Here is a 24796-nt window from a genome sequence, read left to right as displayed (position 1 = left end):
GCTGGGATGCTCTCAGGGATGCAGGGGGAGGAGGTTAGCTCCATATCCTTTATTGCTACACTTTAACCCCGGGCAAAACCAGGTTCCAGGGGCACTTTGGTCTCAACAGGCCTGTGCCCACCGGGGAGAGCCCAGGGCTCTGCAGCAGCTTGGTCGCTGCCTGTTGGAAATGGCCCGGCTCTGCCTGACAGTGAGTGATACATTCTCCAGTGGCATCAATCCAGGCGCAGCTTCTCCCGTGTCAGGTTTGCGATGAAAGATACTCTCCTCTGCCACCTCCTTCTCCTCCTCCCCAGGACTCACTCTTTGAAAACTGTGGCTGGCTTTCAAAAGCCGGCTGTTAAAACGCTGGCTGCTAAAAGAGATAACAGCGTGCCTGTCCATGAAAGCCAACCATCCTGGGTGAGCTCATGGGAAAATCTGATCTAACCTGCCTGTCTGAGCAGTATTTATAAGCACTGCTACCCAAGGATTAGGCAGCCCAGCTGCACTGATGTAGTCAGTAAAAGCAGCTGTTTATATTTCCAACTTTCTGATGCAGCAGGGTTTTATAAAAAAGTCACAAGGCCACACTTTTTTTTATCCTTTTTTTTTTTTTTGGGCAAAGCCTCGAGAGAAACAAGCAGTACTTCAAAACATTGCTGCCTCCACTGCTGCCTCCATTTATTTAAACATTTCAGAATCTTACTGTCACGTCCCCACCCCCTGCCCCAAACCTCAGCAAATAACAACCTTTATTTTTGACACTGAAAAGGAAGCCAGGATGCATTCAACAGAATCTTCAGGATGCAAATTCCTACAGTTGCACCTACGGTGGGCATGTGGAGCTGATTTTCACCAGCTGATGAGCTTTAACTGCCAGTGCACTGCTGACTGTAGGACTGGGGTTTTCAGTCAGGTCTGGCCAAAACACAGCTGGTTTATCCCTCTCCATTTGAACAGCCGCGCCCCTGGGCTATGGGTTTCAGCTGACTTGTTTAGACAGAGGGGCTGGAGAATGATGGGAAGCAGCTAGGAAATAAGGGTTTTCCTGCTGAGCCCAAGAGGTGGAATTTCTGGGGTCTTCCTGATGGTTCAAGTGGTCCTCCTCCTGCCTCGGGCTCCTTCAGGTAGGTGTCCTGAGCTCCTTCTCTATGGGGGTTTGGTATGTGGCTTTTATCACGAGGCAGAGAGGCTTCCAGAGCTGCTCGTGGATCTGTGCTGCATGCCCTTTGTGCCCAGGATCCTTCCCGTTCCCTTCTGAACATCAGAGGGGATCCCATGCCCAGCTGCTCTTGAAGGAGCTTTCCTCCTCTCTGAGGAGGTTTGTGATATCCTGGGAATGTTTGTTTTTTTTTGTTTTTTTTTTAATTCAGCTGTTGTTTGTTGTTAAAGCATACTAATCCTCTGATTCCACCCCAGAAGGATTGGAAACCCTGTGTTTTATGTTTCTCGACAGTCAGCATTTTCACTAGATGAGACTGAACGATAAAGGGTGTTTGCTTAGGCCTGAGGGTATGTGATACTAAAATAAAGTTAATAAAATAAAAGAATTATTAATATTTTACTTAGCTTTAAGTATTTATTTTTTCTGGCTATTCCCTCTACTAGCTAGCTTTTTGGAGTAGTTCATTATCTGCTGCTGCTGGGGCTAGGATATTGTTACCTCTTCCTCTGATTTTAAAGGTGACTATTCTGGTTGCTGTATTCCTTCATAGATAAACTTTCTCTTCCTCCTGTCTGCTTGCCTCTTGATGCCTGAGACTTACCCCTGGGACCTGGCTCTGTAGGGACTTGTATCGCTTCTGTGTTCCCCCACCCCCGCTTCAGGTTACTGAATTTACATTTCTATTGTACAAGTAATTACCTCATTCCTGGCTCCGGGCTGTATGCCTTTGCTTCGGAAAACACTTGTGCCGTGACTCTAACATTTCTCATGCTATATCATTTATAACAGCGCAAAAGCCTTTGAGGATTTATAATTGATAGCTCGCCACAAGATTTGCATACAGCCTAAATGTATAAACATGACCAAACGGTGATCTGAGGACGTGCTTCCCAACATGGTGAATGCCTGGCTCCCAGTTTTTAGGTTTTGGAACTCCCAGCCCGACCAGCTGCAGATGCTGGAATTCCCATAGCCCATGAAGGGCAAATCCCATACCTTTTGCTCTCCCTCTTTTGGCAGTATGTTGCTGCTTCTGCAGCCATTTTCTACATCAGTGTTTGTGGCAGATGCAAGCCCAAGGAATCGAGGCACCTCCCGTGGCTGGCTGGTGGCCTTGAGGAGAGGTTTCTGCAGCCCTGGTGTGTTCAGGGCTCAGTGCGTCCCTGCCCAGACAGTGGCCTTTTGCCACCATCAAGGAGAGGGCATGGGCTCTTCTGGGCAGGAAGGAGCTTGCTGTGCTTGCCAAGCCTATTGCTCCATGAGCTTTATGCACAGATGGATGTGAGGATGCACATCTGGCGTGTACTTCCCTCTCTTCCACACCCCCAAAGGTGCTTGCAGCACTTGCCTAATAGTCCTATGGATGTGACCCTATGGATGGATAAAGAAAATCTGATGTAGAGCCTAGCCCTTCCCCATAAGGCCAGCCTTTTCAGAGTTCATGCTGTGATCTTTAAAAAGGTAGCTTGGTAAGGCACTTTTAACTGAAAGACAAGGCCAAAGAGGAAATGTTTTGCTGACAAGTGATTACATCTAAAAAAGTAGCTCTTCTTTGCCTAGTTTCTATATTTAATTTTTTATCAGAGCAAAAACTACTTTTGCAGGAAAGTTTCTGTGCAGAAATGTTGCTGGTTCAGTATAGGAGTCAGAGTCTCAACAGAAAGTAACTGTTAGCTAAGCCATATTTGGAAAAAACAAATCTCCAGTTAATTTTCTTTTTCCTGGAAAAATACCCTTTGTCACTTGAGGGTGTCTGGCAAATTTCAGGCTCATAGTTCCATAGAGCAAAGCTGTGTTGGGGCTAAATTCAGGTTTTAAATTGGAAAGAAACTTGTGACCTTCTGTCCTTCTTCTACTGCATCTTTAGAATGGATGTAAATCCATGAACTTCATTGGCAAGATGAGTCTGAAAGACTCATTTGTTATATCCCCATACATACATATGTTTGCTCTTCTCAAGTAGGGATGATGTTCTAAATGTGCAGCCAAGGCTTGATTCATAGATAGTAAAGCAGCTCTGAAATTCTTGATGTAGCCCTCCTAAAAGTAATTCACAGGATTAAAAATCTCTGTCAGGAAGCCAACTAAATGGTAAAGTTAATAATCTCTGCTAGGGCCCTAGGCATAGGTTGTCACCTAACAAACAGTTGGGATTTGTGGACCTTTAAGAGCAAACATCTGCAGTACAGCTCACGGATCAGTAACACTGTGGTGCAGTTTAGAGACACTAGAAGCGGGGTGGGGTGGGGAGAAAAGTCAATCCAAATATCTTCTCCTTACTTGAAAAAAAGAACACAGAGAGCGAACTCTTTTATCAGCCTTGAGGTTTTAAGCTGACTGTGCAAAAACAGCAGAGCAGTAAGTTTTTTATAACAATATGAGATAATACTTTCCTTTGTGAGAGTAATCCTCCTAATGTTTCTAATTTATAATTAAGGTAATTTCCATTAGAAATTATACCACCCTCCTGCCCCACAGTGAAAAGGCTGAAAGTGAACTGTTGTCTCCTCATGACTGAACAGATATGTGCGTACCTCCAGCACAGAGATAGGTCGATCAGCAATGGGCAACCCCTTTCTCTGTCACTACAAATTAAAAGGATTCAGGAGCTGTGAGAAGCCACGGACTCTTTGTGAGATGAGGTCACTGTGTAGGATGGGCTGCAAAAATGGGCCCGAGGGCAGTGGTGGCCCTGGTGCTCTCCTGTAGGGACTAAGCCTGGGCAGGTAGTGACAGCCCAAGCACAGCTTTGCTGCTCACTCGCTGAAGGGGTCCCTGCTACACAACACCCTGGGCTGGAGAGGGCAGCCAGAGATGGGCTGAGAGTCCTGACAAGGGACATCTCCAGGGATATCCCAGTGGCATCCAGCTGGAGGGATGCTGAGGGAGGGGGAACTGCAGCACAAGGCCAACTTCTGGCTGCTGCCACACCCTGCATTGGCACTGGGGAGAACCCTGGTTTGGAAGGGTGCAGAGATAGTATACAAACCCTCCTTCCCTTAAATCAAAAATATCCAGACCAACTGGCCTAAAATCACGTCTCTGTTCAGAGGAAAAATGAAAATTGGAAAATGCATTCAAAGCTTTCCATGTTTCTTCATTCCTGGTATTAAGAAAAGAAATGGAACTCACAGTTTTTTTGTTAGTGTGATCTCGGGGGACTATTTCCCAGAAAAACTGCAAGGAAGGATCAGAAATGTTTTGCTTTTAGTTTTTTCTCTGTTTGCTCATCTTAGCATGAAGTGTGCAGTTGAGGATGATATGTAGTTTGTTCTGTTCTGGCCCTTTTGTCTTTTGGTCCTGGCTTTTTGTTGGCTTTGGTGTTTGGTTGGTTGTTTTGTGTTTGGTATTGGGGTTTTAGGGTTTTTTTGGTGGTGTTGGTGTGGTGGTTTTTTTTTTGTTGTTGTTGTTTTTTGGTTTTGTTTTTTTTTTTTCCCCTGGGAAAACAGTTTTAATAAAAGGGCAGAATTATTACAGTACTTGAAGTCTACAAATTATCACTGTCGTGTGATACCTCATCTTGATAGAAAAATGAAAGCACAAAGGCTTTTGGAGCCTTGACTTGACTCCTCTGCACTATTTTCTCTCTTTTCCTCTCCCTCTCTTCCCTTCTAGAACCACTGATGCATCTCTAATAGGAAAAATGCAAAGTGTGCAAGTTGTCTTGGCACTGTGGCTCAACATCTTGTCATGTTGCACTATTATGTTGACTCCTCTGTACAGGGAGAGTGCATGAAAAATCCCAGAAGCACTGTTCTGGTTCAGGCAACCACAATTCCGTTTTTTGTTGGCTCTGGGAAGAGAGATTCTACAGAGACGGACATCTCGGAGCTAATCAGCTGGTTTGACTTAAAGGGAGCTGTGTGGAGGAAAGCCAGTGGCATATTGCAGACCTAACTGTGCTCAGACTAAGTTTTTTTTCTTTTGTTTGCTTCTTTGGAAGCAGAAAGGAAAAAGAAGAATGTGCAGAATTTTGCTTCCAGAAACTGGGTGTACTGAGTTGTTCATAATTATCTTATAAAATAGGAGGGGATGAAATAGGGAAACTTGACCCAATTATTTTCAAGGCTTCTGAGGGACAAATTTAATTATTTTGGTATTTTGTGGTTTTGCCCACTGAAGTATGAAGTCCTTTAGCTACATGTGTCTGTCCAAGTGTTTTTAGTTTAGGTTATTTATAGAGCTCCATTATTGTGGTAGATGTGCCTTTCACAATCCATAGTTCAACACATTGCTCTGAACTAATATTGGTGAACCCATTCTTTACACAAAGGGAACCAAGACAAAGCACATGCATTTGTTAAACTTGGAGCAGGGTTATTCCTCATTTGAAGAAGGGTGTTTGTTTCAGTATATGTTTTATTATGATGTTTAATCTATTTGTCCAAGTCTTGAAGATCCTCAGCACAATGATTCAGAACCCCCTGTCCCAGATGAGACAGTCAATGCTCTGCTGCTTACAGCTCCCACCTGCCTCATACCCATGTACATCCTGTAACAAAGCCCTAGCACAGTCTAAGGAAGAGGACCAAGCTTTCCAGAAGCAAAGAGTCCTTGGCCAAAGCAGATAAAAAGGCTCAGCCAGGAAGCAAAGCTGTTGGTACCTCATTTTCTCTTGGTTACAGAACAGTTCAAAAGAGACCTCAGGGTAATATGACTGGAGCAGCAACTTCCTAACTTCTCACTGGCTGAGGTTTTTGTAGTAGAGCTTTATGAAGACAAGGGTGCTCTCTCTGTTTGACTTAACAAGGGCAGCAGCAAATCACCAGCCTGTTAATTTTCTGGTTTGTTCACATGATGTGTGCCTGCTGAAAATGCTACCTTAGGTCAAAATAAAACTCAGTAGGAAAGCCATGTGACTGTGAAGGGAGAGAAAGGGCATGCTGAGCAATGCAGTGGCATATTAAAAAACACCTGTTAGGCTTGATTGCAGAAGTTAAATGCAATATCTTCTTCAGCAGGTTTGGATCAGGCTTTTATGAAAAGCATTCAGGCTCATTCTATAGCAGCTTTATGGGTAGGAGATCTGTGGTTGGACTACTGCAATGGAGGGATGCTTCAAGGGGTTTAACACAAGTCACACAGGCATGGGCATGAGCAGCTGCCTGGTCACACTCTGTTAGAGCAGGAGCCTGGGATGATCCTCTCTGGGAATGGGGTCATTGCCTGCTCTGCTCTCAAACATTGCTTCAGCAGCTCTGATACCGCAGTGATTCGATTCCCTTAGAAGTTTGTATGGTCACTGTTGTTGCAAGCCTTGATGTTCACACACTTGTTTCACTATCAAAGTTTGTACATGATCAGTCAGCCCTTCTCTGTTTATAAGCCACACAGAAAAGGCCTCTGAAGCTCTTCTTGTCCCTGTAAAAAGGAGGCATTTGGGTTCAGGCATGTTAATGCTATTTCAGTGGACATCTTCGGGCTTCCCAGACTTTATTGATCCTCAGAAGTGAATCCTTCCCCTCAGTAGCACTAGGAAGTCCAGGAAAGCTCTAGATCATGGCTCAGCACCCCATGCTGCATCCCTGGAGATCTGCTGTACCAGGGAGCATGGTCTGGATCCAGCCAGACCTGTGAAGCTGCTGAGCATAGGCTGACCCTGGGTACGGGGGATCTTGCTGTGCCAGGGGTGCGAGGGTGCCAAGGCAAGAGCTCATCAGACTGCCAGGTTGGCTGGCTGGCTTGGCCTCTCTGAGACACAAAAGTGGGACATCTTCTCCTGGAGCTGAGCTGCTTTGGAATCAGTCTTTATTGTGTTACTGTGTCTGGACAGAGAAGTCTCCCAAAGTCTGAGCTGAGTTCATAAAGGCAATTGCAACCTGCATTCTTGTTAGTCTGCAACTAAAATAAGCAACCCCTGTATAGCTTAAAGTTCCCTATTGAAAATTTATTCCTTGTTATTGTATAATAACAGAATGGTTTGGGTTGGAGGAGACCTTAAATGTAACCTACTTCCAACCCCCTGCCATGGGCAGGGACAAAGCCTTGACCACCTCCAGGGATGGGACACCCACATACCTGTGTTTTAACATTGGTGTCAGTGTGTCCACATGAGCATGCATTGCCTTGCTGTACTGCTTGTTTAGCAGCACCTAAAGTAGGAGAGTCGTCATCCCTGTATTTTTGCCTATAATACAGAGATGGGGTAGATGGATGGTCAGGTTATTTGCCTTTCAGAGTGGAAAAGCCCGTATCCTTAGCTGAGGTCTCAGTGGCTCTGTCAGGGTGACATCAAGACGTCAGCCTAGAAGTAGATGGTGCATCTGCTGGGCAGACAGAGGTCCTTGGCACAGGGACATTCATAGTGCACGTCTGTTCTGCTCTCCCTTTGTAAAAGGGAAATTTTCCACATATCAGATCTGCTAGCCGTTCCTCTGAATTATTTAATGCCCTAATAACTAAAGTTTATCCCTTTAGAGATAGCCATAAAACACAGATTTTGGATGTTGAGGTGATGCTGTGGTTGGCCTGCAGTATAACAGTGGATTATAACCTCCTGTAAGCAAAGCATTTTCAAACTCTCCAAGGAGAGCACCCTAGATTCATAATTCATAGGATTTAGGGCCAGAAGGGACTATTAGATCATCCAGCCTGACCTGTATAATGCAGATCATTGCATTTTTCTGAGTAATTTCTGCTTCAGCCCTGTAACTTCTGTTTGAGCTACTGTGCACCTTATAAGGGAACATGTACTTTCAATTAAATGAAGCCAGAAATTAAGATTTTAAAAAATTATTATTATTCAGTAGTTTGATCTAGCAGCTAATTACTCTCAATGGTTAGTGATTATTAAAATTAATTGTATCTTCTTAGCCAAGTTTCCAGCCATTAGATCTTGTTACATTTTTGTCTCATAAAGAGCCATTTAGTATTAGAAATATCTTTTTACAGTCAAGGTTTTCACTATAATTAAAAAATCCTTAAGTTCAGGATCTTGATCATCTCCACTGGACATAATGTGAAGAAGAGGGCCTCTGTGATCCTTAGATGGATCACATTTGTTTTTTACTGTACATTTTATATGCCTGCAGAATGCACTTGGTATTTGCGAAAATTAACAAAGCAAATCCCTTTTAATACATTACAAGCAGTGCTCAAAGCCTGTTTTTTAGTCAGGCAGAGGAATTGTCTCCTGCCTTGGAAAAAAACCCAGCTGAAATAAAAATTTATATTAGAGCAATGCAAAGCATTTCATCAGACTTTAGACACAATTGAACTTAGCCTTAGGCCAGAGGCTGAGTTCATGAACCACAGCTCATACTGGCAAAAATTCAGCTGTGAGAAATGTTGCTTCTCTTTCTCCCACGACAACTTGCACCTTTTACCACCCTCCTCAGAGCCACACACAGAGGGAGGACAAGGAGGGAGAGAAAAGCAGGGGAAAGCAGCTTATGTCTCCTGTCACCACTCATTTTGCTGGGGGAGGATTTGGTTGCCCTTCTCTACTTTTCCCTCAGTGGGAGGGGATGCAGGCATGAGAGTGTCTGAGACATCCATGATTCAGAGTGCCTTGTATTGTCCTTGAAGGAGTTTCTGGGTTGTTGGGTACTAAGCTTGCCCAGAGGAAAAATAAATAAGGGAAAAAATCTCCCATCTCATCTGACAATGTTTGGAGGAGTGGAATACTTTTATTAGAGCCAGGCATCTCCACCAGAAGCTCTCTGCTGGTAAAGTGCTCCTGATGCAGGGGCAGTTTATAAGAATCCCCTTAACAAAATACATAATGACTGCAAAATTGTTATTGCAACCTAAACTTCAGTTTCTAAATCAGAAAATTTAGCTTCTTGCTGCAACTATGCTGAAAATGTTAAGTGTGGGCCACAGTTTAGGAGAATCTCTGTTGAGGTGGTTGGTATATCTGGTTAGTCACTACAGTGAGAAGTCAACTGTGAGGAAAAGATCTGTGATTAGGAAGTTGGGGTTTGTTTTTTTTTTAATACAGAAAGGAAATTTGGAAATAATAAAGGCTGCCCACAGATGCCATAATATCTGACAGTTATGCAATAGAAGCTGCATAACTACTTCAGTCATGGACTATTAAGGGGTTAAAATGGCCCTTAAAGTTCATCTACTCCCAGCCCCCTTGCCACAGGCAGGGATGCCTCCCACTAAACCAGGTTGCTCAAGGCCTTATCCAGCCTGGATTTGAACACTGATGTGTCCACAGCCTCCCTGGGTAACCTGGTCCAGTGTCTCACCACCCTCACAGCCAATAATTCCTTCCTAATATTTAACCTAAATTTGTCCTCCTTCAATTTGTGCCCATTACTCCTTGTTTTATCACTACAGTTCATGATGAAGAATCTCTCTCTGGCTTCCCTGTAGGCTCCCTTCAGGAACTTGAAAGTTGCTATGTCTCCATGCAACCTTCTCTTCTCCAAGCTGAAAAGCCCCAGCTTTCTCAGCCTGTCTTTAGAAGGAAGGTGTTCCAGTTCTATCATCAGCTTTGTGTTGCTCCTTTAGCTTTGCTCCAACAGTTGTGTCCTTTATGCTGGGGACCCCAAAGCTGGCTGCAGCGCTCCAGGTGAAGTCTGAGCAGAGTAGAGGGGGAGAATCACCTCCTTTGACCTGCTGGCCATGCTCCTTTTTAAGAGTGGAGGTTATATTTCCCTTTCTTCAGTCATCAGGGACTTCATTTGACTGCCACAATTTTTCAAAAATGACAGATGGTGGCTTAGTGACTTCATCTCTCAGGTCCCTCAGGACCTGCAGAGGAATCTCATCTCATAGGTCCATGGACTTATGCACACTCATGTTTAGGTTTCCTCCAACAGATGGTTACAGATATTCTTCACAGCTTTCTATTTTGGTATTTTATTTTCCAAAGTTTTCAGCTATGCCTGTATTGAAGAAACATGCTCTGACGGGTTGGTGTGTAATGCAGTAAGAAGGTGGTCAGGGGTGTAGCATCTGTGTTTTGCTGGGTTAGCACCAATACTTGTCCAGCCATATCAAGGTTTTCCACCAGCAAGAGACACCACTATCTTCAGTCCTCTGTGTCCTACTGTTCCAGTACCATGGGGCCAAGGGGTAGCAAGAGAGATGTTAAAAGCATCCCTCTTACTCAGCACCTCTCAGTCCTAGAGTAAAGTCCTTGAAGGCTCTTTTGGAAGTTGTCATCATTCTCTCAGCTGGAGCTAGTCCCCATACGCAGCTCTTTTTTCTAGTTCTAGCTTAGTCTCTGCTGACTGCTATACAGCTCCTCTGAAAGAAATCTGAAAGAATTTGTAAAGAAAAGAAGGTACCTACAGGTGGTATTGGAATTCATACATGTGATGCAAGATATGGAGGAAATTTAACAGGAAGTTTGGTTGTAAAACTTGTGCCAGTGAAGAAACACTGTAAAGGAGATATGCCTTTCTTACTGTCTGTTTTTTCCTGCCCTCTTCTTTGTTTAGACACAAAAGATGATGTAGCTAGAGATTAGGGTGTTGATCTGGCTGAAAATAAATATGAGAACCAGAAAACTGCTACACTGCTGGTTGCAAGTTGAGAACAATCTTTGAGAACTATAGCTTACTATAAAGGTGCAAAATCTGGTGTCCGGTATCCCTCCAGCCATGTTTCTTTTCCTGGTGACTGCCTGCAGGAAAGCAAGCTAAGATATTGCATCCATAAATGTTTTGATAAACCGGACTGATCCTTTGCCAAATCAACTGATTTTATTCAGTTTTATATCTGCATTTCTTTTAGAGCCAATTTCTATTGGGTGTCCAATGATACCGCAGTGCTAAGTTTTGGTGACACTTCCCTGCATTGATGGCATGTTGGCAGCTGATTGATGGCCTCAAACTGCTGTTAAAAGACTCAGTGGTGGGAGTGCTTGCAGGACTATAGAAGATGCTTTGATGTTGCTACTGCGGAGTTCTGGACTGTAATGCTGTTGAGCTCATTGGGATGGCTCACCTGTAGTCAGTGCTCTGATCTGAATGCTTCACAGTATTCCCTTATCCTGCTTGTAACAACTTCTTTGCAATGAAGAGGCCTGAGTAGCGCTTGCAGAAGGGTGTTTTATGTGGATATTTGTTTTCTATAAGTATATAAAGAGATATCCATCTAGATGTGTAATAAACACTCCATAAAGCAGCTTGACTCTACGTGGAGATTTGCAGCTGTGTTTACATAGGCTGACACTGCAATATCCATACATCATCCCTTCCTCAAGGAAGTCTTGCTTCTCTTTTATCTCTTCTTGCCTTTTAAAGGCTCTGAGAATTTACTTTGCCCCCACGTGACCAGAGCTTACCATGACCTCTCTGCATCTGCTTCTTAGCAGATATTGTAGAAACACGACACCATAATAGTGTTGTGCTAACTTGGAAGAGATGGACTTGAACTTGAGCACCACTGGTGGGAATGTGACATGAATAAATGAACATCGAGGTCAGATTTAGACCTCATTATCCTCATGCCAGCAGACTGTGAATCTCATGGTCTCTTTGGATGTAACTGTGCTCATATGAGCCAATTCACATGCTCTTACACAAACCTCTCCAAAGGTGCTAACAAATTAGCAAAAGGGTTGCTCCTTTTGTGCTTTTCTGGTGTCACTTGTTATGAAGAAATGGATTCTGCAAAATTCAGCTGTGGAAAGCAATACCTCATCTCTACAAGCAGCTTGGAACTGCAGGCACTGTGCCCGGATTTTCAGAGCAATCCCCACATTCTGATTTGATTTGCTGGGGTTTCCTGAACTTGCTTCACAAGCTTGCCTAGGCAGAGCTGCCTTTTTGCTCAGTCCCATTCTCTTGCATGATGCCTAAGTAGGGATTAATTTGTTCCTTTCTTATAAATCTTGCAGGACAAATGGAGCCTGTCCTCATCCATGTTCCTAGGAATAACCAACATCATTAAAGTACATAAGCTTGTATGTATGCACAAACTCACACAGAGACACAAACATAGACTTCCCTAATGCTAGAAATTTCCTGTAGGTGGTAGGAAACTCCACAGTTTACATTTACTGCTCATTATTGCAAGTTACATTGCAGTGACAGTAGATAGAAGTCCTGTCTCACATCTCCTACACGTGGCAACTAAAACTGTTCCTTTCCAAAGAGGTGATGTGGAGTTGCCTCCGCAGGGTGTTGTGGAAGGTCATGCCTCCTCTCCTTTGCTCCCCCTGCCTATTTTCGTGGCTGAGGATGGATGGAAGAGCCTCAGCAGAGGCTGCTGCACTGTAGCCCTGGTTGTTCTTCCTGGCAGTTGTCTGGACATCTCAGTGTGTGTCTCCTGGAGAGGACAATGGGCAAAAGGGGGGAGCCAGAGATGAGGCTAAAGCTCTGCCTCGTTTGGTCAGGGGTGATTTCCAGCAGATCTAAGCGGAGCATGAGAACAGGCTCTCTACTCTTCTTCCCAGTCATGATCTTCTGAGCTGTAAAACCCAGGTCATTTACACCCAGTGGCTCCTTGGGCTGAAGGATGAAAAAGCAACTGATCTTGGTGTGCCTGATTTTTCTACCCTTTGTATTGCACATACAAACTCGATATCCAGACCTGAGGCTTTGAGTGAGTGGGATAGAAAAGCCATGTTTATTTGCCAGCAGTTCTGTGGTGTGAAGTTACCCTGTATCTAGAGATTACAGGATATTTTACAAGTATTATGAATCCCATTTTCACAGGCAGAGATGCTGCAGTGAAGGATGGATAAGATGACTTTGTGAAGCTGTCTAGGAGGATAAGAGACACATTTGCCGAGATTTAAATCCACAGCAAATTTATACAGATTGAAAACATAAACTTGCATTAGCCTAATGTAAATAGCTCTTCCATATATTTGATCTACTCATCCAGTAGTTCAGTTACATCTATCATGTTGTTAATCTCCAGAAATGTTTGTAGAAAAGTTGAGAAAATACAGTGCTGCCCTCCTTGCTCAGGCCTGAGATGTTTATTTTACATTCTCCAGAACTGCTCATCAGTCTCTAGAAATTTAACCATGATTTCTCATCCTGTTCAGGAAATGCCTTATCGAAATGATTGTCTGTCAAAGAGGTTTATATCTCAGTACAGTTTATAGGAATTCACTCTCAAATTGCTTTGTTCCAAATGCTCACATTTGACATGCATATTTCTAGAACTGATAAACTTGTATTTCATAGTAGTTCCGAGTGTGCCCTGCAGGTGAGAGTGAGGATTTCTGGGTTGGTCCCAAAGCAGCTTTATGAAAAGGGAGCACATTGGAGAAGCAGCTTCCACCATAGCCCCTGTAGGCTGTCCTTGCTGGCAGCATGGGCTTGCCTTCAGAATGGGGAAGTTCTTAACAGTGATGTTTACAGGGTGGGCAGAATGCCTCAGTTATTCAGGGTACGGAATTTATGGCTGTTCTCAAATCTCTGCATGACTGTGTCTTTCAGAGTTTGCATGCTACTCAAATTTCAGAGCCTTGCTCATTCTTGCTGAGGCATCATAGGGTGGTTGCTCCCACTTTCACCATAAAGCATCTTTGGCAAGGTAACTGGACAGTGTGCAAGTCATAGAAAACATTGCAGAAAATTTCCACCAAGAATTTCCAGCAAAATTATTTTTCTGTGCTTCCTCTCTAACTATAGAGCAAATTTATAGAATCTTCAAAGAATAGTTTGGGTTGGAAGGGACCTTAATGATTGCCACCTTCCAATTCCCCTGCCATGAGTGGGGACACCTTTCCTTACATGCCCCTGTCAAAAGTCCTCTTCTGGCTTTCTTGCAGGCCTCCTTTAGGTAGTGGAAGGTGCTGTAAGGTCTCCCTGGAGACTTTCCTTCTCCTGGTTGAACAACCCCCACTGTCTCAGCCCTTCCACAGAGGAGGAATATTATATTAAGCTTCCATCCTTCATATGGAAGCTTCCATACATTCCACAGAAGAGGAACATAATCTTCCATCCCTCTGGTCATCTTCATGTTCTTCCTTCAGGCTTGGTCCAATAGATCCTTGTCCTTCTTATATGGCAGGCCCCAGAGCTGGACTCAGCACTCCAAGAGCGTTCTCGTAAGAGCAGGGTAGAGGGGAACAATCACCACCCTTGACCTGCTGGTCAATTTACAATGCTATTGTCAATATAGGATACATTTTAAAGTGTGTGTATTTTTTTAAGTGTTTTTTAATGGTCTTCCAGCCCTTGTTTTAAGCCAGATACTGTTGTCACCGTTTACACACACGGCAGATGTGTAATGAACTACTTGCATATGCCTTTGTGCTACTTTCTCTAATGGCAAGGGGTGTTTTTTTTCTGTGCAGTGATCAGATAGACTCTCTTTCCACTCCTTTTTGGTGTCTTCTTCCTCCCTGACCTTCTGCCACCTGCTCAGCAGACTTGTGTGACTTCCCTTCTACTCCAGTGCGTGCTGCAGCAACCTGCCAACTAATCACCCTGAATTTGCTCACACTGCTGGGACCTGACTTGCAGATTCCAGCCATCTTTACTTCAGGCATAGCAGCCTGGCAACCTTCCAGGCTGCCTGCTGGATCTGGGCCAACTATTTATTGTGAAACTTTTGCTCCTCTTGGACTTTGTGGTAATTTTGATTCCCCTGGGGGATGTGCCTAGTACCAGGTAGAGAAATCCAATAAAAAGCCCTGGGAATTTGCTCTGTGCTCAGCAACACATAGTTGCTACTGACTCAAATCCTGTTTCTTTTACAGCAATATGAGGGGACTGTAAAACCAATAAAAGGTACTTTTACCTGTGACTGCAAATATTCTGGTGAATGGGAAAAAAAGCTGCATGCGCTGGGAGTTGAGATAAGGTCCAGATCTGATGTTCAGTGTGAACTGTTAGAAGACATGTAGAAGAGCAATAATTTTACTCTCTACTTCACTTTTGGACCAAGACTGAGCTTATTCTTATCCTGTGCATTGCTGAGACTCCTTTCCTTAACGTGAATATATTGAAATGTGCCAAACAAGCTGAGTTTCTCTGTTGTTCAGATGAGCCTCCTGCTGCTGCACCCTGTGCAAACAGTACTGTCCCCACAAAACAGGACCATGCTGCACACTCCATGCCTACCCAAATGGTTTCAGAGGGGCTACTCATGGAATAATCCCCAAGGAACTGGGTACCTGTGCTTTAGATGTATTCCAGTCAAATAAGTGCCTGTGCACCAAGTTACAACCACTGTTGTTTCTTTGCAGAGGACACAAACATCCATCTCAGCATAGCTCCTCTGACAGAATAAGCAAATGTATGAGCTGTTCTTCAGCATGGGAACTGCTGCTGCTGTCTGTGTCACTCTGCACACAAGTTACCACTTACTCATATATAATTTAATGTGGAATGTGGGAAATCAGTCTGAGAGTGAGGTAAAATGCAAATCTCTGAAGACAGCGGGTCAGCTGGAAAAATACCTTTCTCCTGTGTCCCCCAATGACCATGTAAAGAGGTGACCCTCAGCCAGGGAAGGCTGATGGCCTAACAATTCCACTGCACTAACTTTTCCCTTGCAAATGCACACTAGACTGGAAGTGAGGATTTGCTCAATTCCCACAGCTCCCCGTGTTCAGTCCCTGGAGCCAACACCCAGGCATTTTGGGGGACTGAGGGAGGATGTGTGGTCTCCTGCTTGATGGAGACCAAAGATCAGTGCTCAGTGTCAAGCCATGCCACAGCATTTCCATGAGCTTGTCCTGAGCTAGAGCCTGCAAGCATGATCCTCAATTGAGGCTCCGGGAAGCATCAAGCTGGAAATATTTTAGGGTGTCCACGGGCATCTCAGTCACACTCAGCTATCACAGTGCTTAAGAAGTAGTTGTTTTGCTGGTGCTTTTCACTGCAGCTGTGCTCCCAGTCTTGCCCTGGAAGCTGCTTCCAGGGAAGAGGATTGATACATCTTTGCCCTTTCTCTTCCTGAGCTGTAGCTGTGGGGTCTCCTAATGGGCACCATCAAACAGGAAGGGAGCTGGGAATCATACTTCTTGAGAGTGTCTTGCCATGGTCTTGGATCTTCTTAAACAAAAGGTAGCAATTACCCATTTCATTACCCTTGATAATGTTTTATTAGTAATTGTGGTGATTATCTGTAATTGCTGCTGTTAATAGTGTGCTATGATTGGCAGGGTTCAGCTTACACTTGATTTCTGCCTTGAGTGGAGGAGGAAGTGGCTGTTTAGTTTGTCACTTCTGTCCTCTGTAATAATGTGTTTCATGTCAACTAAAGCCACAGTTTAGGACCATATTTAGGATGTTGGACTAAATGTGCCTCTCCAATTAAAGTCCAATGTCCCCCAGACTAATTCCAGGCTATGAAGGACTTCTAGAAGTATTAGGACCTCCAAGGAACATGCTGCATTATTTAACCATACTTTGAAGAACTGAATTTTGTTTAGGAACATGCCCATCACTAGCTGTGAGCTGAATTAACACCAAAGTATCAGAAAACGTGCCTCACCTGCATGGGAAAGATGCTGGTTCTTTGGTTTGACATTTTTAAAGAAGCAGTCCCAATGTCATCCTAAACTAAGATTCTATTTCAGAAATCCCAGGTGAAGAAAGAGGTTTGGCAGCTGTCCTGTTTGGCAGTAGGACTGGCTATTTATCATTATGCAATATAGGAAAAAATCCTTCCCCAAAAGAGGGCTCCATGGATTTCATTTCCTGATAGAAAAGAGTGCACCTTTTTGGTCCCCCAGTCAATATGGGAATCAAAATAATTACGTGTCAGAGGTGTTTCTGGATCAAAGCCCTGCTACAGCCTGAGCTCAGTGAGTTTCAGGTTTAGATCTTGATTCCCACCCTTGCATTTCTCTGCTTGGCTGAACCCGCTTCTTCAAAACTGCTGAGTTATGGGTGTTTTAGAAGGAGGGTGTTTTCAGGGGACAGATGAGTGTAAAAGCTACACAGAAAGGAGTGTGAAAAATTATACAGATGCAGAAGCACTTTATTATGTGCCTTTGTATGGGTGTTTTAGAAGGAGGGTGTTTTCAGAGGACAGATGAGTGTAAAAGCTACACAGAAAGGAGTGTGAAATATATTATACAGATGCAGAAGCACTTTATTACGTGCCTTTACAGTCCATATCTTCAGTCCACATTAGTTTCTGTGTCTAAAATACAAATGTAGGACTTAGACCTACAGTGGCATAGCACGTATGATGCCCCTGTGCGTAACAGCCTTTCATAAAGTCTGAAGGGCACTTTTGCTGTACATAAACCCTTACACTTTTCAAAGCTCTACTCTCCAGCTCTCTCCTCCTTCCCAGGTCATTGGAACAAGGCAACCCTGTTTGGTTACCAATCAGAGGTGGATGACTTGCTTGTTTGTGGGATTGAGGAAGACCCTGCAGACTGATGATTAGTAGAGTCCTGGGAGCAGCTACTTTAAAGCTACTTTAAACTAGCTTTTGTTTGCTGCTTGAGCTGGCCCAGAGAACTGTTTGGACTGGCTGTACTTTGCCTGGTGCATCCTGACAGTAATATGCTATATCCTGTCCTGCTGGGCACTGGAGGCAATGCAAAGCCAGTCTCTCAGGAAACAGCTTGGTGAAGCCGTGATGCAAACAGCCCAGTACACATTAGCTCTGAGCAGGCACCACTGGCTGAAAAGATTTTTAAAAACAAAATCTTTTTCTAGTGTTTATAGTATGGCCATGACTTACTGCAAATGAAGAAAACACAAAGAAGTTGAATTCAACATATTTGTATTTGCCAATCTTTTTGCATGGTTCCTTCCAATCTGGGGGTTGTTCAGTGAAATTTGGCTTCTTTTTTCTTTTCTACCCATCAGTTTTGCTTCCAGGACTTAGGACAAAAAGGAAAATTTAAAAATATTTCCCTTTATAGTGTTTCTTTGGTTGGAGGAAAGGATCATGAGCATTTGTCGTATTTTTGCTTTAATGTATATTTGTGTACAAATATACATTTGCTTTAATGTATATTTTATATTTACATTTATTGTTTGTATGTTGAACCAGGTTTGCCCCTCTGGTGTCTCTAAAATTTAAAAATATTTCCCTTTATAGTGTTTCTTTGGTTGGAGGAAAGGACCATGAGCATTTGTGGTATTTTTGCTTTAATGTATATTTGTGTATGCATTTATTGTTTGTATAATATGTGTATGTTGATCAGGTTTGTCCCTCTGGTGTCTCTTTCATCCTGTTTAGTCAAACCTGTTTTGGTTTTTTTTCTGGATTATTCTTTTGGTTATGCAGGTGTGGGTGGTCTGATAGTTGACTGGTGTCTCTTTCATCCTGTTTAGTCAAACCTGTTTTGGTTTTTTTCTGGATTATTCTTGTGGGTGTGGGTGGTCTGATAGTTGAAAAAATTAGTCCTTTAGCTGGACACAAATACCATGATTGCACATAGCCACAGGGTAGTTCTGCATTAATGGGCTCAGTCTAAGACACTTATAGGAGGCTTGAGCAATTTAAGGAAGTGATGAGGATCGTCCCTCTGAAAAGCCAGCCTGTTATTTAAAGATGGGTCAGATCAGATGCTCGGGAACTAATGAATCCCCTGTGCTTACATCTCAAAACCCCTGGCTTTCCATAAGTGACATGTGGTTGTCCCTAACAACAGCCAGATAAAACCAGAGTTAATGGTGTAAGAGGCAATTTAGCTTACAGTTATGTGCATTTTATTTAGATAATTGTAGGAGCTGCAATATGCTCACTAAGAAATGTGGAGACAGCTTACATTTACAGGCTCATCTTATGTTCATGTAAAGAAAAAATCAGGGATATGGTGTTTAATTTCCTGGGAACAAGTGTATGAGTCAGAAGCTGAACACCACCATAGCTCATGAAGGGTCTCAAAGGGAAAACAAATGTCCCAAGGTAAAAATATTCTCTATTTATCTTTTTTTTTTTAAGTGGAGCTTTTATTTAAGCTTCCCTTCAGATCCTAGCTTCTTCACTCAACAACACCAAAGTGCATTTTAAGATGATACTCTTTTATGAAAACATCTAGTTTAATTTTACTCCTGACATCCTTTGATGTATAAAGCGCCAGACTTTTAGGTGATAGTTCTCCCTTAGGGCAACAGAAGTGTGCAAGAGCTTTAAAGGCCTTTAACCAAAGCCAGTGTGGGGAAACCCTGCATCACCAAAGTGTTTTGCTAGCACAGAGTGTCTACAGATGGTACCTTACCCCAGTCTACCTGAATGAGAAGCTTCTCAGAATCGCCAGAAAAAGAAAACCCTGACCTACCTGGGGGATTTTTCCCATAGGCTGGCCTCACAGGAAGCAATGCAGTTGGGATGGTGGTTCTCCCTGGAGTGGTGCTGGTGCTGGCAGTCCATGGGCTCAGTGTGCTGAGCATGGCTGGGCACTGCCATGGATACCACCCTGTGAGCACTCCTCTCCACTGCCATCCCTCCCCACCCTTCTCCATGCAACCTCACCACTGCTCCCCTCCCTTCTCTGAGGCACCACTGCTCTTGGTGAGGCGCACAAGTTGGTGACAATGTTACTTGTGACTTTCAGGCTCTTGGATCTTGGGCTAGAGGTGAATTATTGCTATCACCCTGATCACCAGTGTGCGAAGGGCTGGCGGGAGAGATGGGGACATATGGGCAGCCCTTCTGGCACAGCTCTGCCGGCTCCCTTCCCTGCCACAAGCAGAAAGGCATATTTATTCTCAGTATCAGAGGTTACCCCTGGAAAACCATAATGTTGGTATTGAAAATGCCATTTATCACCACAAAACCTGAGATGGCCACTATTACATACTTTGCCTGCCATAAAAAGCTGTTCACCTCCATTTATCAAGGTTGATAAGCTAATGATACTGTTGTTGGCTGTTGCTCGTGCTTTGCTCCTTCTCTGTTGCATAACTTGTGTAAAGGCAGCTACATGGCTCAGGAGGCACATGCAGAGGACAGGACCATGGAACCCAAAAGTCATGTGCATCCATGACTCAGGGAGGTGCCTAAACCTGGACATGTTTTAGTATGATATGTACCATGCCTTTGCTTGTATGTGTGTTTTATTTTTTGAGGCTTCTGTGGAAAAAGGCCATGAGCTGGACCGTCACACCAGTGTTGGGGCAGCTGATAAACCCTATGGTGTTCATTGGGTCTGGGAATGTGTTTATTCCCAGCATGAGGCAGGGACCAGACAGACAGGGACTGTGGGGTTGGGAAAGGAGGAGGAAACAGTCCTTTACCCCACTAGTAAGTTCACAGCTGCATGTGTGGCCAGCTTTTGGTCCTTAGTGACGTCTCGCTTGATTTTCTGATGTATGAGTGAGCCAGCATCATGAATGCATGTTTTTTGGTTGGTTTTTCTTTTTCCCCTTTTTACCAAAAGAAGGTAGAGGACATTGCTTTTTCACTAAACAGGCAGAAGGGACGGTAAGATCTATCTTCTTTTAGTACAGTCTAGGCCAGATAAAACCACTATGTATATTTTCTTGATTGGATTCCCAAGACTCTGAGATTATAATAATAATTATAAAAATGATAATAATAATAATACTAGTAGTAATAATAATAATAATCTCAGATGTGGTGTATTATAGGATACCATGTCATTCAGTATCAGACTCATCCAAATGCTGATTAGATGAAGCCTCTTCTTGAGATGCAATTTATTAGAAGCATTTCACAATTCAAATGTCAATTTAGCATAGAACAAGCTTTTCCTCTCTCTGTCTCTTGAGCTTTTCACTACAATCAAAATACCCCAGGAGCAGAGGTGGGGCCTGAATGCATGCTGCTGGTGAGTCCCTGCAGAATCCTCCAGCTGCCTGGGGTAGGGGGATTTTATCCCTCACCCTGCCTGACCCAGTGCCACTGTCCCCAAAACAGAGAGAGGACAGCCTCAAAAGTCAAGCCTCCACACCCAGCTGATGGAGAGTCTCCCATTTTTGTTTCCCTTGAAGGGATGACCCTGGCCATCACACCTGCCTTTCTGCTTCTCTTTTTATAGGGTGGACTATTGGACAGGAGATGACTGCAGCAGCCAGTCCAGGTGACCCCAGCCTCACAGGGCTTCTCTGGGGCTTCTTTCTGCACACTGGTGCCTGTTCATCCACAGAGTTTGGGTTGGATGCAGGTGGCTCCCAGTCACCTTTGCACTGCCTGCCTCAAAGTGATGCCTCCTGCACTGCAGAACCTGAGGAGATGGCTCTGCCTGCAGATCATACAGATCAACACAAACCAAAGCCCATTGGCTTCATAAACAGGAGTACTGAGTTCTTGGCAGCCAATTTTAAAAAAGAAGCAGCAACAAAATAAAATAAGCATGGGGCTTCTGTGCCAGCTGAGGCCAGAGAGCTGGTTGGAATAGCTTCCTCAAGAAGCTTCCTCAGTGAGCTCTGCAGAGACAGACCAGTCATGGTGCTTCAGGCCTACAGCCAAGTCTTCCTCCGGGTTTCCCTGGCTCCACCTCAATGCACTTTAATATCGGCTAGGATTAATGAGGAGAGAATTTGGCCTTTGCTGTCATTTGCATTTTTTATCTACATAGTATCTTAAGGACACTAAGTAATCAGCTCCCACTAAGGCCTGTGAGGGAAGTGAACTGTTGTCACATTGTCTTTTTAGGGGAGCTAAAGAGACTAAAAGAATTGCCCAAGGCCAAAGACTATCAAGGCCTGACAATATGTGAGTCCTGGACTCCTAAAGCTTTGTCCCAATGGCAGGATCTCAGTTCATTCTCACAGTGTCTTGACCCACAAATTCTCCATGAATTAAAGTATATGGGTTCTTTGCAAATGCAGCCTGATGCTTCCTGTAACATCCTCCTTAACCACAAGCAAGAGCTTGAAACTTGCCTCTGATCAAAGGCTGCATTTTAACAGTTCAGGTGCAATTAAATGTGAGTATCAAGTAGGGTGCCTGCAGTTCATTATTAAATCTATGCTGAAGTGCAGGCAAAAAACGAGAGCCACAGCACTTCCTTGAGATCATGTTGTTAGATGTCTAAATGGATGCACTGGCAGGCAGGAAATTGTGCTTGAGCCATGGAAGGCTTGGGCACAGCCCAGCTGACACCGAATAGAACAGCCAGCCACTCCTACAACAATGTGCTTCATCTCATGAACAGGGAATAGGTCTCTCACCTTGCTGAAAGAGAGCCAGGGGCAAGCATTCAATAAAACATTTCTTTAATCATAGACTAGATATAAGGGAGCAGACAGCTGCTGGCTTTAAAGGAATTTTGAATCAAGAACATTTGCTGTATCCTTGGTATTTACACTCAACGGCTTCTCTTAGAGCAAATATCTGCCTGAGCATGGAAAAGCAAGATCACATTTGCTGTTGAAATCTGTGCTCTGGTGTATCAAGTAATAAATGTTTAATTCACTTAAAAAACTAAAACAAAACAAAAAACTAGAGGAACTTATATTAAGGAAAATGTCCAGTGATTAGAGCAAATATCTGCCTGAGCATGGAAAAGCAAGATCACATTTGCTGTTGAAATCTGTGCTCTGGTGTATCAAGTAATAAATGTTTAATCCACTTAAAAAACTAAATCAAAACAAAACAAAAAACTAGAGTAACTTATATTAAGGAAAATGTCCAGTGGAATCCAGATAGAATGAATACCAGAAACCTTAAATGTTTCTTAAGGTAGAGGAGAAAAGCAGTTGTTCTTTAATTTCCTCAGCTCCTGAAAAAAACACTCTTGGCTTCTGTTCTTCTCTTGTAAGGGACATTCAAACACGTTCAGCTACAAGAGAGAATTGATGACAACTCTGTGAATCCAGGTCAGCATTTCTGTGGGATTTATGAGACATGCTTGGACACTGGAGTGACAGGTAAGGTTCCCTCTGAAAGAAATACTTCAGCTGCTCCATGGTTCTCCTGTCCACTGTTGTTTCTCCTTGTCTCTCATCAGAAAATAATAATTTGTATTATCTTGTGAAAGTAATGAAATCTTTTACCTTTTGCTGTTACCTCTCTTCCTTCTGAGTTGGGGGGATGTTATGGCTACTACTGGTGTACTGAGGCTAAAACTCAATAGCAAGCTCAAGTCAGATTTAAGGAAATGAGTCAATAAGCAGAACGGGAAGGAAACACACCAATTTAAACCTAGAAAACCACATAATATGGGTGTTAATACATTTCTTTTTGCTGTGAAACTGGGGGTATAAACTTTCAGCCACAGTGGCTGTGACAGGCAAGTCCCACTCTGTCTCAAGTCAAAACATATTCATTGCAAAAAGATCAAATTGGCATGAGGCAGTGCTGTCTGTAAATATTGAAACATAAATTGCCTGAATGGGTTGGCTGAAATGCTACCATGAGCAATGTGTTTGTCAACATTACTGCAGGGGAAAGCGAGCCAAATTAATGACAACTGCCAAAAAAGTAGAGCAAAAAAGGTATACTTTCCCCTGTGTGTCAGAAGCTGAATTTATGCCAGGCTCTGTCAGGATGTGAAAGAAAACGTGCTGAGAAGCTGCTGAGTCCCACAACAACTCTTCATTTCCTGCTGTAAGTATTTTCCTACTTATATTTATATTTGGCCATGTGTAAGGGATGGTGATAAGGATAGATCCACTATTTTGTGGAGCAAGGAGGAGGAAGGACTGCTAGAAACATCTGTTAATTTGGATTTGTGCCTTGAGGCCACTTCCTCTTCTCACTGTACCAGAACCAGCCATAGGAGCTGAAGGAAACTTCACTGCACTTCATGTCCCAGTGGTGCCTTCCATGCAGGAGTTGAAGAAAGCTTGGAAGACTATAAACAAGTTTTTGAAAGCACCTGAAGGTAGTTTTTATTCTCTCTGGTTTGCATATTGTGAAACTGGAGCATTGAAAAGTTGATTTTCAGTTTCCTACTGCTCAGCACCTGCATTAAAGGTCAGTATTTCAGAAGCACTACGAGTGCTTGGGAGGAACCAAGCTCTTTCTCATAACTTTGAACAACAGCCACCTCTTTGCTAAATTTGCTAGTGTGCACATGCTGTGGAAAGTCAGCACTGATGTTGACTAAAGCAGAGTTTGCAATCTGTTTGTGGCACCTGATAGCACTTTTGTTATCACTGTGCTTTTACCTTCCCTAATGACTAATGCACCAGGAATACATCAGCGACATGCAAACTGGCACATTTTTCAGCAAGCACAGTCACCCTGGAAATTGGAAATCCTTCTCCCCATCCTGCCCATCTTTCCCTAGGAAACTGTTTCTTAATGGGGAAGATTGTTTATGGTGCTGGCAAAAGACTCAAATAAAGTACTATGGACAGAGATGTCTCCAAAGGCCAGCTTCTGGCACCCTACTGCTTGGACAATGGGGTGAATAGGAATTTGTATTTAAAGGCTTGGTCTGTGAATAAGAGACCCAGTCGCTCACATCAATGTTTTGTCTTATGACATCCCTGGGCAGGGAAGAAGCCATGTTTCTGTGACCCATGATCATGCCATAATTATCCCAGGTGTAAATGAAGAGCTGGAGCTACAGTCATTGAAACTGAGTCAGTGACAGCAAATTTCACCTGGTGTTTCTGGTGTTATTTTAGAACCAGTGACCCAAATTATAGCACACAAACTGCAATGTATTTATTGCATAAACACATATAAATTTTGGGCAGCTACAATACGGTGTGTACTCCTGCTGCTGTTTTGACAGTCTTAGCTCAGTGAAACTACTAATTGAACTTTCAGTGCTGAAAATAATACAGCCATATGTGTAACTGCAGTGTGTACTTCATAAATGAGATGGTGGCACCATAAACTGTGAAAATAATGCAGCTGTATAAAATTAGAATGATGAATGTGCATTGG

General features: G+C 43.4%; 1 long non-coding RNA gene across 1 annotated transcript; it reads left to right on the top strand.

Annotated features, from left to right (window-relative positions):
* Positions 1 to 1000: 1000 nt before the first annotated feature.
* On the top strand, positions 1001 to 23419 carry LOC120508405. The gene is made up of 3 exons (XR_005628980.1): positions 1001 to 1109; positions 22717 to 22824; positions 23341 to 23419. It is a non-coding gene; the product is annotated as an uncharacterized LOC120508405 (long non-coding RNA).
* Positions 23420 to 24796: the final 1377 nt, after the last annotated feature.

The sequence above is a fragment of the Passer montanus genome, unplaced genomic scaffold, assembly GCF_014805655.1.
Source record: "Passer montanus isolate IOZ18808 unplaced genomic scaffold, ASM1480565v1 scaffold107, whole genome shotgun sequence".
Taxonomy (NCBI): Eukaryota; Metazoa; Chordata; class Aves; order Passeriformes; family Passeridae; genus Passer; species Passer montanus.
Note: the sequence above shows the minus strand (reverse complement) of the source record. Positions and strands in the feature narration are given on the sequence as shown.